The sequence below is a fragment of the Pseudomyrmex gracilis genome, unplaced genomic scaffold (genome assembly GCF_002006095.1).
Source record: "Pseudomyrmex gracilis isolate BER0280 unplaced genomic scaffold, ASM200609v1 scaffold_70, whole genome shotgun sequence".
Taxonomy (NCBI): Eukaryota; Metazoa; Arthropoda; class Insecta; order Hymenoptera; family Formicidae; genus Pseudomyrmex; species Pseudomyrmex gracilis.
The window spans coordinates 66,932-79,084 of record NW_018020654.1 but is presented as its reverse complement, the minus strand read 5'-3'; the positions used below and the strand labels follow the sequence as shown (position 1 = coordinate 79,084).

The 12,153-nt window shown below is 42.1% G+C and overlaps 1 protein-coding gene across 1 annotated transcript in view; it reads left to right on the top strand.

Annotated features, from left to right (window-relative positions):
* Nucleotides 1–12,153, top strand: part of LOC109854587 (transcription factor Ken 2) — a 33,876-nt gene that overhangs the window by 3,087 nt on the left and 18,636 nt on the right. The window contains exon 1 of the mRNA XM_020427823.1: nucleotides 1–729. This exon is cut by the window's left edge and continues 3,087 nt beyond it. The gene's annotated coding sequence lies outside the window, so the exon portion shown is untranslated. The remainder of the gene's footprint in view (nucleotides 730–12,153) is intronic.

Genomic DNA, 12,153 nt, shown 5'->3' with positions numbered 1-12,153 from the left:
ACACGACACCGTATATACGTGAGTGCGCGTGAGTGCGTGCGAGGAAGAAACCCACGTGTGTGATCATCGTGCGCTGCGCGGAAGAATAAGCTTAGCGAAAACGAAGGCGCGCTAATGAAGAGGATCAGATCGGGAAAAACAGCTGACAACCGCGAATAGTCACGAGGGAACAATAAAATCCCCATCCACACACCTCGACAGCACTCGAAACGCCCGGCTGTCGATCGAGATTTTTCATTTTCGCTGAGCGAGAAGCCAAGTGTGCGAGAAAGAGAGAAAACAAGAGAGAGAGAGAGAGAGAAAGAGGCGCGAAGAAACGGCGCGAAGAAGCGTCAAAGTGAAACACAAAGGTTCGCCGTGGTGTGAAGTGATACCCAAGTGCTTTGGGGATTGAGATTATCCCGACGATATCTCTCGAATTCCGCGGAATTGATGTTTCGCGATCGGTTATATTTTTGTTTTCGCGGGTTCTCGTGAGACGTACGTTTGATAACCGATTTGTTCGCCGATTAGTGTGATCAGTGGTGATCCATGCCGCGAAATATTATCAATGTACGTCACGCAGCGTCGATTTTACCCGTCGTCGCCGGCACCCAAGCAGGATACATCGACGTGACTCCGCGAGATAGTCCCGAAGGATATATCGTCGTCGCTCATCCTGGATACTGTCGCCGATCTCACATTGCGGAGCAAGCATCGCATCAGCAGCAGTAGCAGAAAAAGCGCAAGGTGAGAGAAGCAAGACGTCTGCGTAACTTGCAGGTGTGAATCCGATTCGGTATTATATAACAGTACGCGTCCTTCCCTTCTTCGGAATCTGCATTCAACGGCGATCGAAACGGAGTTCGCGGCGCGCGAACGCTGGAGCTTTTCTCGGTTGATTACGCGATGTCGGCTCGATCAGATCCGAATAAATTGTATCTCGCGAAAAACGATTGAGAGATTAACGTGTTTGCGGCGATGAGTGACGCATTTTGTTTTTTTTTTTTCTTTCATAACACATTAAATATGTCAGATCTTTTTTTAGCGAGATCCGATGAAAACAAGAAAGAGAGAGAGAGAGAGAGAGAGAGAGAGAGAGAGAGAGAAAGAGAGAGAGATTAGAAATGTTCATATCATATACAGCAACAGGTAAATATTTTCGTATGCAAAGTATGTAAAACTATTTCTATTTACTCCGACTCATAAAACATTACAAATGAAATAACGAGAAGAGAGCAATTAAGAAAATTAAATTAGTCTCCGTCACACCGATTGAATAGCTTCGAGATATTCGATCGTTTTATCATTGCGAGCTGACACGATATTTCGACAGTAAGTGTGCCAGTCGTTCGCGTGTGTCCGATCGGTCGTGCTCGAGTAGGTTTAAAGGATGATCGATGATGCAATGTTGACTTAAGCGATGGAAAATGTTTGCGATCACTTTTACGGATATGATAGCACAAAGTGAAAAGATACAGGTATCGATCTGTGACACCGACAATCGCCCACCGTCACTAATCGCGCGAATACGTAAAATAAGTATACACATGCGACAATAATGATTTCGCTAAGTGTTTTGCTTTCGTTAGGGTTTTTTTTCGCACATGCATAAATTTCTCGTCTAGAACACAACGAGCTTACTCGCTCGTTCGTGAGAGCGAAACTTTGCCGATACATGAAGTAAAACAAGTCCGCGAAACTCCCCGAAATGTGTGCCGAAGGTATCGCCGCGAAACGGAGAAACTAAGAGCGGATAATGAGGTAATTGTGTTTCGGTGGTGAATTGACCGAAAAAATATTAAAAAAAAAAAAAAAAAAAAAAAAAAACACTTCCACGCGACTGGATGCAAGACCGGTGTAAATTAACGTGGCGACATAATTGGTGACAAAAACCAAAGTGGCGAGGCCTGATACGTGCCACGAAAGACAGGTAGACGGATTGCGGCAGACCGTGCTGGGAAAATATGAGATTGGCAGGGCCACGGCGCAAACGACATAGTTATTATCCGTTAAAAAAAATGTCCCTGTTTCCGTTTGAGAGATTCCGCCTAGACAATACCAAGCTTGTGAACAATAACCGCGCTCTGAAGTCGATAAAGTTTTCCGCCAGCGAATTTTTTTTTTTTTTTTTTTTTTAACGTGAATCTCGCTTTCGCGAACTTATTCATATTTATCATCTGTGAGACTGTGTGCGTGTGCATCGGCTGTCTTTCGGAGGAAAAAAAGGGGAAAAAAACGTGATAATAAATTATTATATATTAGGTCTACCGGAAAGTTCTGTCCGTTTTTGGAATAAAACAAAGTACAAATTTTTCTTACCGTCAATAAACTGTATTAAATAATATAATTGCCATTATTATCAATGATTTCTTGCCAGCGTGAGGGCAATTTGTATATCCCATTTTTGAAAAATTAAAAAAAATTTGTATTTTGTTTTATTCCAAAAACGGACAGAACTTTCCGGTAGACCTAATATATATATTTTTTTTTTTTTCGGAGTTTGGAGAAAACACAGATCTAATCAGAAATAAGATCTCACCTATCGTTATTGTTGCGTCTTTATTGTTGTTCTATACTTTATCATATTTACGTTGTAACATGGTTCATACACAAATCAAATTTTTGATTTCACTAAATTACAACAGAGTCACTGACTCATGTCAGAAAAATTGAAAAATATTGATAAAATAATGTTGTTTCTGATAAAAACTCAGTCTCAATGAACGTTGTGAACTACACGCTTTCTTTAACAATTTCTAATTCCGTCGCATTGTGCGGTGAAAAATAAAAGACGCCGGGAAAAAAGCGCACATTGAACGAAACCCACGTAACGCGTCTCTCTGGCGTAATAAGCCGAGCGTAAACCGAGTCTCGAGAAGACGAAGGAAGGTAAAAAACAAATTTTTTTCTTCTAAGCGTATAATAATTCAAGTTCAGTACCACACGGTCGGGATATGCGTTGTTGTGTAACCGTTTTTTTTTTTTTTTTAAAAAAAAAAAAAAAAAAAAAAAAAAAAAAAAAAAAAAAAACAACGAGCAGCCGCTCCTCTCGCGCGAGACCAATGTGGTCATCAATGGCGCGGGAATGACGAATCGGAGAGAAAAAGCGATCTCCAGTCAAGGTCGCCTATCGAAAGGTGCCTTTGCGTTCGCCATTTCGCATTCATCTTGTCATTATCTCTCAGACGAGGGATCGTAAAGGCGCGTTCTTATACCAACGGAGACCGCGGAGATCCGTACAGAGTGTGCACCAACGCGCGTACGCGCGCGCGTAAACGCAAATATGCAAAACAAACATCACCGTTCGCGACTCCGAAAGGTAAATTAACAGTTAAAATTCCGGGTTTTCTGCGGTTTTTTGTTGCACATATATAGTTCCACATCGTTGTCTACATATATACGTACGTTATTCGTTTTTCAGCACAACAAAGCACGTAATCGCGTCGCGTGAGTTTAATTGATGTAACCGGCAGCTGAGGCAAATATTTTCTTTGTTTTCTTTTGTGAATCACAAATGAATTTTCATAGATTCATTCGTGACTCACAAAAGTTTCAGTTTTGAGAAAATTGTGTGAGATTTAATCACCGACTCCGTCAATTAAAATCGTCTTTAGCAAAACTAGAGAGACACGTTCTCAAGTGCGAAAGTAAGATTTCGTAGAGAGAGTTCAACTGCTGCAATAATAATAAAATACGCTTTTATCTTTGTGATAATATTTTAATAATTTAATATGTTAATTTATGTTTCGCACAATTTAACTTTTGTGACTCTCGTGCTTGTTTTTTAAATATTACCTTGTCTGTAGTTTAGTATAATAAAAACAAAATAACAAAACCACTTTTTTCAACTTGATGTCTTGTTTACACATGCAAATTGGAAAAAAGTTTTCTGCGACGAGTGGAATTTCTTGATTTTACATTTGATAACACACACACATCGAATTGGTCAATCAAGCGTTTGGCGCAAATTTTGTTTTGAGAAAGCATTGTTTTATGTTAATCAATTAGTTCGATACGAAGTCATTCACATTTCATTTCACGAATAAATTTGACCGGCCAGTTTTTGAAACTAACTTATGCATTGAGGAATCTAGTCACACCTGAGATTTACGACCGCGTCACTTAACGTGCGGCCGCAACCATTTAACGACTGTTATTCTCGCCTTTGAATATATATTCCGTCATCACCTTGCTTAAAATCATTGAACACACTTACCGAGGATCGATACGCGGTGCGCCAAAGTTGCACAACATTTACTTGGAGAGAAAACGGGTTTTTTCGTAACAGAAATCTCTCAATTTTTTTTGCGATAATTGAGTTGAGCAAGTGTAGTTTTTCTCTTATTAATTACAATTGGTTGTTTATTTCGATCTATTTGACGCTCGGAATTTTCTCGAAGTTTTTCATAAAAATAATCAAACGGCGAGAGAAGCAGAAGCGGATTACGCGAGATTGTTGCAATTAATCAACGCGATAACGCGCGATTCTGCAATCTACGATATCATCGTACGATGTAACACTTCTACAATAATTCGCATCGATATCAATCGATCGACACCCGATAAAAATTCAACGATCGATTGAATGTCAATTAACGTCAATTAGCCGTATTATTTTTTTTTTCGCGACTATAAGTTGTCGTTGATATACGGGGAACGTTTTAATTAATAACAAAACATTTTATTTGTTTGTTGTTTTTCCTTTGAAGAAAAGTTGTTTTCGAACGAATCGATCGAAGGATTTTTGTCAGTCTGTCGAAAAAAATGCTGAAGCACGTGGCGTTATCGTTATACTATCATCAATGACTGTATTGAGAATTCTCTATTATCGCGCCGCGATGTCATTAAACGTAGAATATTGCGAGAGATAACGAGATATCTAATGTACATACTCAGTATTAATTGGATATTCGTGAACTTCGTCTTATCAGTTGCAATATTGACTTTCACGTTTTCAAAACAAACAAGGCTTCAAACGCGCTCGTGCAGTCCGCGGTCTTTCTCTTTCTCCCTCCCTCTCTCTCTCTCTCTCTCTTTCGACTGTGATAAATTTAAATTATTTATCGTTACACCGCCTAGAGTATAAGATTTTGCACGGAAATAGCCGAGAGGTGAGAACAAAATATTTTCTTCACACCACAAATGCGCTTTATTCTCAGCGCGAATATTTTATCATGTAAAAAAAAAATATAAAAAGATGTACATAATTAACATTTCATTGTGAAAATACAACGCGTTTACATCGAAGCTTAAACGCAACGTTTGAAATTTGCACAGTTATCGGTCATCGTGAGCGAGAGAAAAATAGTTGAAGGAAAAAAATCGCACCTTTCTTTAGTCGCATTCTCGCCGCATCGAGCCTCTTCTTTCACGGTTCGTAACGCGTTCGTTCTCTTTCTCAGGACACTTCGTCTTCTTCGTGTGTTCGCGATAAGACGCTTATTAAGACACGCTCTTCGCCGGCGTGCGAAGTCTCGGGATTGGCCAAACGGCGCGGTTAAATAAAGTTGCAATTAAGAGAGCTAAAAGCTATGCGGCCGACTGTGTCTTCTCAAGGCCTCGGGCCTCGCCAGAGCGTACTTCCGCTACTGATTAGCTTCCTCTTTTCCCACATTGTCCTCGCCGAGCTCTGCTTCCATCTCTCTCTCTTTCTCTCTCTCTCTCTCTCTCTCTCTCTCTCTTCCTCTCTCCCTCTCCGCCGTAGGTTCTGTGCTCACGTGTTCTCCTCCTTCCCTCCTTCCGTCCTTTCTCTTCCCGTCATCCTTTTCCTCCTTTTTTTTCCTCTTCCCTTCACATCTCTCCTTGCGGCCTCTCTTTATCTCCCGTCTGTCTTATCTCGCACCGTGGGAATCCGCGCGTGCGTTTCTCGCGCCGCGCGAAAGGAAGTTCTTATTTCCGTTCCTCGCGCGCGACGGTTTCTCTTTCTCTCTTTCTCTCTCTCTCTCTCTATTTCTCTTTTATTCGCAATGATGCGATCAATCAGACGAACGGTAAAAAATCTTCAGCCTGCGAATCCATTTGTGTTGTTCTCCTCCCACCAAATCGTATTGTTTCATGGACAAGTTAGCGAAATCGTTCTCTTCTTGAAAATGCAATGCAGAAAAAACCAATTCTATGTAATTAAAGCGTTCTGCAAAGAATAAGTTCGAAGGGGATGTTTTTTTGCTGTTTTTGTTAACGAAGTTACTCGCGAATGGTTCGGAAAATTCGCGATTTATCCGATCTGGTTTTCAGGATTCTCTCTGCGAATTTTTTTTTTTTCCGGAAAAAAATTCACCACACAGATAATCAATTCGCGATCATTCAGCACTGACGTGCTCGGGTGTCAGCGTGATATCGACCTAATGCGGGTGCGGTTATGACGTGGTAGATACGAAGGACGATACTTTATCTCGAATCCGCCGAGTCTCTGTGTGTCTCTCTCTGTCTTTTTTTTCTCTCTCTCTCTCTCTCTCTCTCTCTTTCTCTCTCTCTCAGTAGGGACGTATTCGATCCAGTACGTGTGTAATACGCAGCGGTTAGCCGTAAAACAGCCTCGTACAAAGTCACGAGTGTGAACTCGCGCGGTTCGAAAGAAAAGGAAGAAAAAAACCTTTGCTCACAGATAAAACTTGTATTCCTACGTGCTGCGTGTGTGCGAACGAAATTTAGAATTGAATGCGAAAGTGTCACGAGTTCGTTAGCACGTGCAAATGCGACGAACACGAGCGCGTGGCTGTCTTCGGAAAGACTTTTCCGATAGCATCCGGAAAATACGGTAGGATTCTGTCTCAGGAGAGACAAATGAGCGAACATTTGTCGTGGAGAGAACATTTGTCGTCGAAAATACCGCGTAACTAAAGAATTCGCTTGTTGGTCTATTCTTTTTGGTTTGTTGGGACGTAGATGACTAATCGCGAATGATTATTCATCGTTTTTGGGAAACACAAAATGAATTTTAAAACTTGTTCGCATTATCGCACGCTTATTACCGGTCTTAATAGTTATTGAAGAACAAATAAAACGCTCACTCGATTAATCGTATCGTTGTGTCGCGAGTGCAATAACGAAATTAACCGCGAAAAATCGAAACCGTGCCGGTCGGCTAGTTATGCGTTTGCCGACGCACTGAATGGTATTTAATTGGGCGTCTCATTAAGCGCTCATTATCGCTGAATCAAAGTGCGTTAAAATCAATACGCGTCACACACACACACGCGCGCGCATATAATGTCAAAATCAAATATAACAGATTTTTCACGCGTAATAATTGTCAATTAAGGTTTTTAATTTAGATTTTTTCCGATTGTTCGGAATTTAGAAATTTTCTCGAACGTTCGAGGAATGCATGCGGGGAATTAACGCGTGTGATAGCTGGAAAACTGATCTGCGGTTTAACATAATTTACAATCGTAAGTTAGATTTGCAATTCAAATATCTTTGAAATGAGCTTCTCCTTTTTTTTGTTACGTATATTACACGTGCTTAAGAGAAAATTCACCTTGAATCTTGAATACAAAGGTCGTCGAGGTTCGCGAAGTTAAGGTATTTTTTGTTTTTTGTTCATTTTTATATTTTCTCTCTTTTTTTTTTTTTACATTGTATCGTATTGATTTGCCAGAGAAGTTGAGAACTCGCCATTTCTCGGCAAACAGCTAGATCAGCTCGCTGCGAAAAGCGTGACTTCGACGATTCAGGACATTAGGCGAAAATGTTTCGTTCGCCGCGTACACTTTCACTTGAACCGGATCGTTTCCCAATTGGCAGGTACGATTATAACGGGCGATGAAATTTCCGTCGGCCGCACGAAATGCGACGCTCGTTCGTACTCGTATGTTGCGCTTCTCGAAGAACCACAAAAGAACTTCGAAAGCGTTACGCTCTTCACGCGCTTACTAAAGATCTCACGTTTTCTCTTTTTTTTTTTTTTTTTTTTTTGAACTCGTTTGCTGCGTGAATAATCACTCTCGTTAATCTAGGTAAAAAAAAACCTTGAAAATTGTCGTTTTCATTAAAACAGCTACACAAATTGAAACAATAGTGCAACAATAATGATTCTACTAAGTAAGTTGCAATTTTGCTTTCTTGTTTTCTTATCGCTTCTTACTGTGTGTCTGTAAGAGAGAAACGTAATGGTCAAGTTATTTCACTCGCTTTAAAATCAAGGTTGCGTGTTCATTTTGTTTCTTTCACCAATCCCAGATCAGTTCGCATTTGAGAAAAATCGAGAGAAGGCAAAATTATTTATTTTCGTGTACTCGCTTATTTTTCCAATCACACGTTTCGGAAATTAGATTAGAGATCGATTGATCACAAGTATCAATCTCGTTCCAAATATTGTGATTATATCAAAACCTGTTGCGTGCGAGCGCAAGAGAAATGTAACGAGGCGGCGGCGCAACCAGATCCGCGGTGCATCTAATCAATGCCGTGCTACGTTTGAGAAAAACAAAAACATCGGTGAGTCAAGAAAAAAAATTTTATTTAATCCGTACCACATCGCGACGCGATCAGAGGTTATCAAATAATCTAAAAAAAACATTTTTGTTACACTTTACTCTTTCTCTTAGATTTTCAAGATTATTCGTTCTACGTAGAACTATTGTCGCTCGAATTTCTATTTAAATTGATTTCGAACTACCTATAGTTCATTGTTGCCTTTCGATGTGTGTACTGTCGTACACACATACACACACATAGTCTGACATTTCAAAATCGGCTGTTTTACTTCGTTATTCTGTAATTTAAATACCAAATGTGTCGCAGGCGTTTCTCAAAGTAGTTTTTTTTTTTCCCCTTTGTTTTCACGTCCGCGACGCGTTACATGACAATGCGAGGAACGAAAATTACAGCAAGATATCGTAACTTTACCGGGCGCGATTTAATCGCCCGTAGATCAGACATTTCACATAGATCCGCGCGTTACTTACAGTATAACGCGCGCGAAACTTTCGGCCGCCCGAAATATTACACAATTTTACACAGGCCGGAATTCGAGAACGCGCTTGTGGCCGCGCCGCGTGCGGTTAGGCGCAGCAGAAAATTATCGTAAAGCCGGGCGGAATCGCGCGACGAGAGAGCCCCGGCTCGCGCCCACGCGGGAGCGTTCACGAGAAAACATAATCGTCCCTCGCCGCTCTTGCCCGCAGAAAAGCCGCGATGCGATCCGCGCGTATCGCGGATACGCACGTATGTACGTACGCACGCGCGCGCGCGTGTGTGTGTGTAGAGCGCGCATATCATGCACACACTCGTACACACACACACACATGTCGCAAGTACACACACAGCCGGCGATTGTCGGCCTGGTGGTATTTCTGGGCCTGTTCTGGGCTCGTGGCGATTGTAAATCTCCGGGGGCCCCCGCGGTCGCGGGGTCCGAGTATATACCGCGAGTAACAGCGCAAGTAACAGCGGCTCCGAGGAGAGGTAGGGTACCTACCTACCTACCTACCTCCGCCAACCCTTTCTACCTCTTTCCTTTCACTTTCATCTATCGCGGGCCCCGCAACGCCATACACTCTCGAGGCCCCTTCGGGACTCGCTCGCTCTCTCGCTCGTTCTTTCGCCCGCCGTCGCTTGTCTGCCTGTTACACGCCTCCGTGTAACGTGCTCATACGCGACGCAAGAAAAAAGGATTGTATTATTGAAGAAACGGTAGCGAAGAGGGAGGAGGGGAGTTTCACGGACCCCGCAGTCAGCGCTCGATATGGATATCTAACGGGTGAAAAAATTTCTCTCGACCGTGCTTTCTCTCGTCTCTTTCGCGGCTTCTGTTTTGCAAGGAGTATAGAGTTTTTTTTAACACGAGCTCGATATTATTGAGCGCCGACAATTAAAACGAACTTTGAACACTTTGACACGTGAAACTATTTGTAAAAAAAAAAAAAAATGTAAAAACCACGATAAAAATGTAGATTAATGTATTAATACAAACCGCGGTAAAATATCGGAGAAAATCGCGCGTGTAAGGGGCACTTGTCTAGACGCGAGGAGCCCCTCTCAATCAAGATCCGCCGTACCGCTCGTAATAGTTTCAGCGTGGACGAGCCGGAAATGAGCGAGCGAATCGACGTCTTTTTAAATGAGCATCGCTCAAAGAAGACGCTGAAAAAGATGCTCGCGTCTTTAAGAAAATAAACACCTTATTACTTACGGCGCGTTCGTAAACCGCGCGTCGCGGTTACGGCCGCGCGAAGAATTTTTTTTTTTTTTTTTTTTGAACGAGCGCATGTTCCGCGTTTACGATAGCGCCGCCGAAACTTAATTTTCTCGACTCGCGCGTCAATTAGATGAAGTATCGCGGTGTAACGCGTTATTTTGCTTTCGTTTCACAAACATGTAGAATGCCGACCTGCGCAACGAGATTTCCAATAACTGTCACACTTTTCTTCTCGCGTTCTGTGCGTTTTCGATTAGCTCTCGCGGTCGGACTTTCTTCCGACCGAGAAAACAAACGTTGCCGCATTATTTTAGTCTCGAAGTTTCAAGAGTGTCGAACAATTGCTGGAAATATCTCGAATTTTTGCGCAAATTTACATTTAATTGTACAACATTTAACTACACAAACAACATCACATTTGTGAAGCTTTTTCGTGCGGGTGTCGAATGTAAGTGAATTGCAAAAAAAACATGATCTGATAGAAAGAGAACACAATGCGGGGGAATACGTAGACCGCACAATTTTCTTCCAAAAATTATTATTATTATTCGCCTCATTGTGCATGTGTGCAGATGTGCGACGGGGAGCGCGCTTCGAGGACTGTAATCTCGAGGTAACGACTTGCGCTTAAATGTTGTACGTCCCTGTTATTGTGTATCGCGGATGAAATATGTCTGGTCGAGGGGTCTCGGCTCTTTCGTCGTGTGACAGTGAAAGTGTCCTAATTTTGGACCGGGGGGGAAAAAGAGTTCACGCGTGGGGTCACAAATCTACATGCGCGCGCGCGCGCGCTCCTCTGTCTCTATCGCGCGTCACGATACGTATAGATATATTTTGTTGTTCCCCGATTATCTCCTCGTTGCCAACGCATGAATATTCGAACAACGATTGACGTGTTGTTTTTTTTTTGCCGGTTAATGAAGAAATCATGTGAAAACGCGCGTAACGTGCGACATTTTGACACTATCGATGATAAAATTGATAGGCCGAATCCAAAGAGAAGAGAGTGACAAGCAGCTGCACCGGGACGTTTCTGTTGCGCGTGCGAATTTTTAATGAAAAATACGAACAATCGAACGAAATACAATCGAAACACGTGTTTCGTTCGTCTGTGTGCGAGCTGGGTTTTTGTCGTTCTAACATAATTTAACCACGTTTCCGCTTCGCGTAATAAATATATATATTCTCTCCCCCACCCTTCCCCCGGGATTGTGCAATCAGTGCTTCAATTAGGGCGAGCGATTAACCGTGTTATTACCCGCTAAGTTGCAATTTGTAATAGCTGTTTATCGAAATTTACAATTACGATAATATTCGAGGTAATCTCGAAGTATAAAAAAAGCATTTAATTATGTGACGAATATTACTGTGTGTGTGTGTGTGTGTGCAGAGATATTCCGCGCAGTCGTAACTGCAAGTCTTACTGTAATTTGGATACACATCGCGCAGCTTTTGTATGTTCTCTCTCTCTCTCTCTTTCTCTCTCGTTCTCGATATCAAAGTGTGTACTGTTTTTTCTTTCAATCTCGGAAAAAAAGCGTTTCGAAATGTTAAGCACAGGAACAAAATGAAAACTGTCAACTTTCGTTCTTTCTCATCGTCGGAGTTTGAAAGAGAAATTTTTGTTTTCCACGCTTTATGACGCAAATCCGCGCGCGTACAAATTATGAAACAAAAATGACTCCTTTGTCGCCGGTAATGCGTCCTCGGTTTCCTGACTTCCTCGCGCACGTTTTCACCCGCACATCCGCGTGGAGGCGTACTTTCTTGCTTACGTTTGCTGCCCCGCTTACATTCTCTCCGCGACCGCTCTCGCATACCCCCTACAACAACCGCCGACGTAATTTCTCCTTCGCCATTGTTACTCTCAAACGCGATCTCTCGCAATCGTCGTCTCTCTCTTCTCTCTTGTGACATGCTAATCATCACCGGAGCTTGTTACGGCGCACGTCACGAAACGGACGAGCCGAATAAATGAATTTCGTCTCGTTTTTGACGCGCTGATAAAAAGGCACTTATCTCATAAGGTT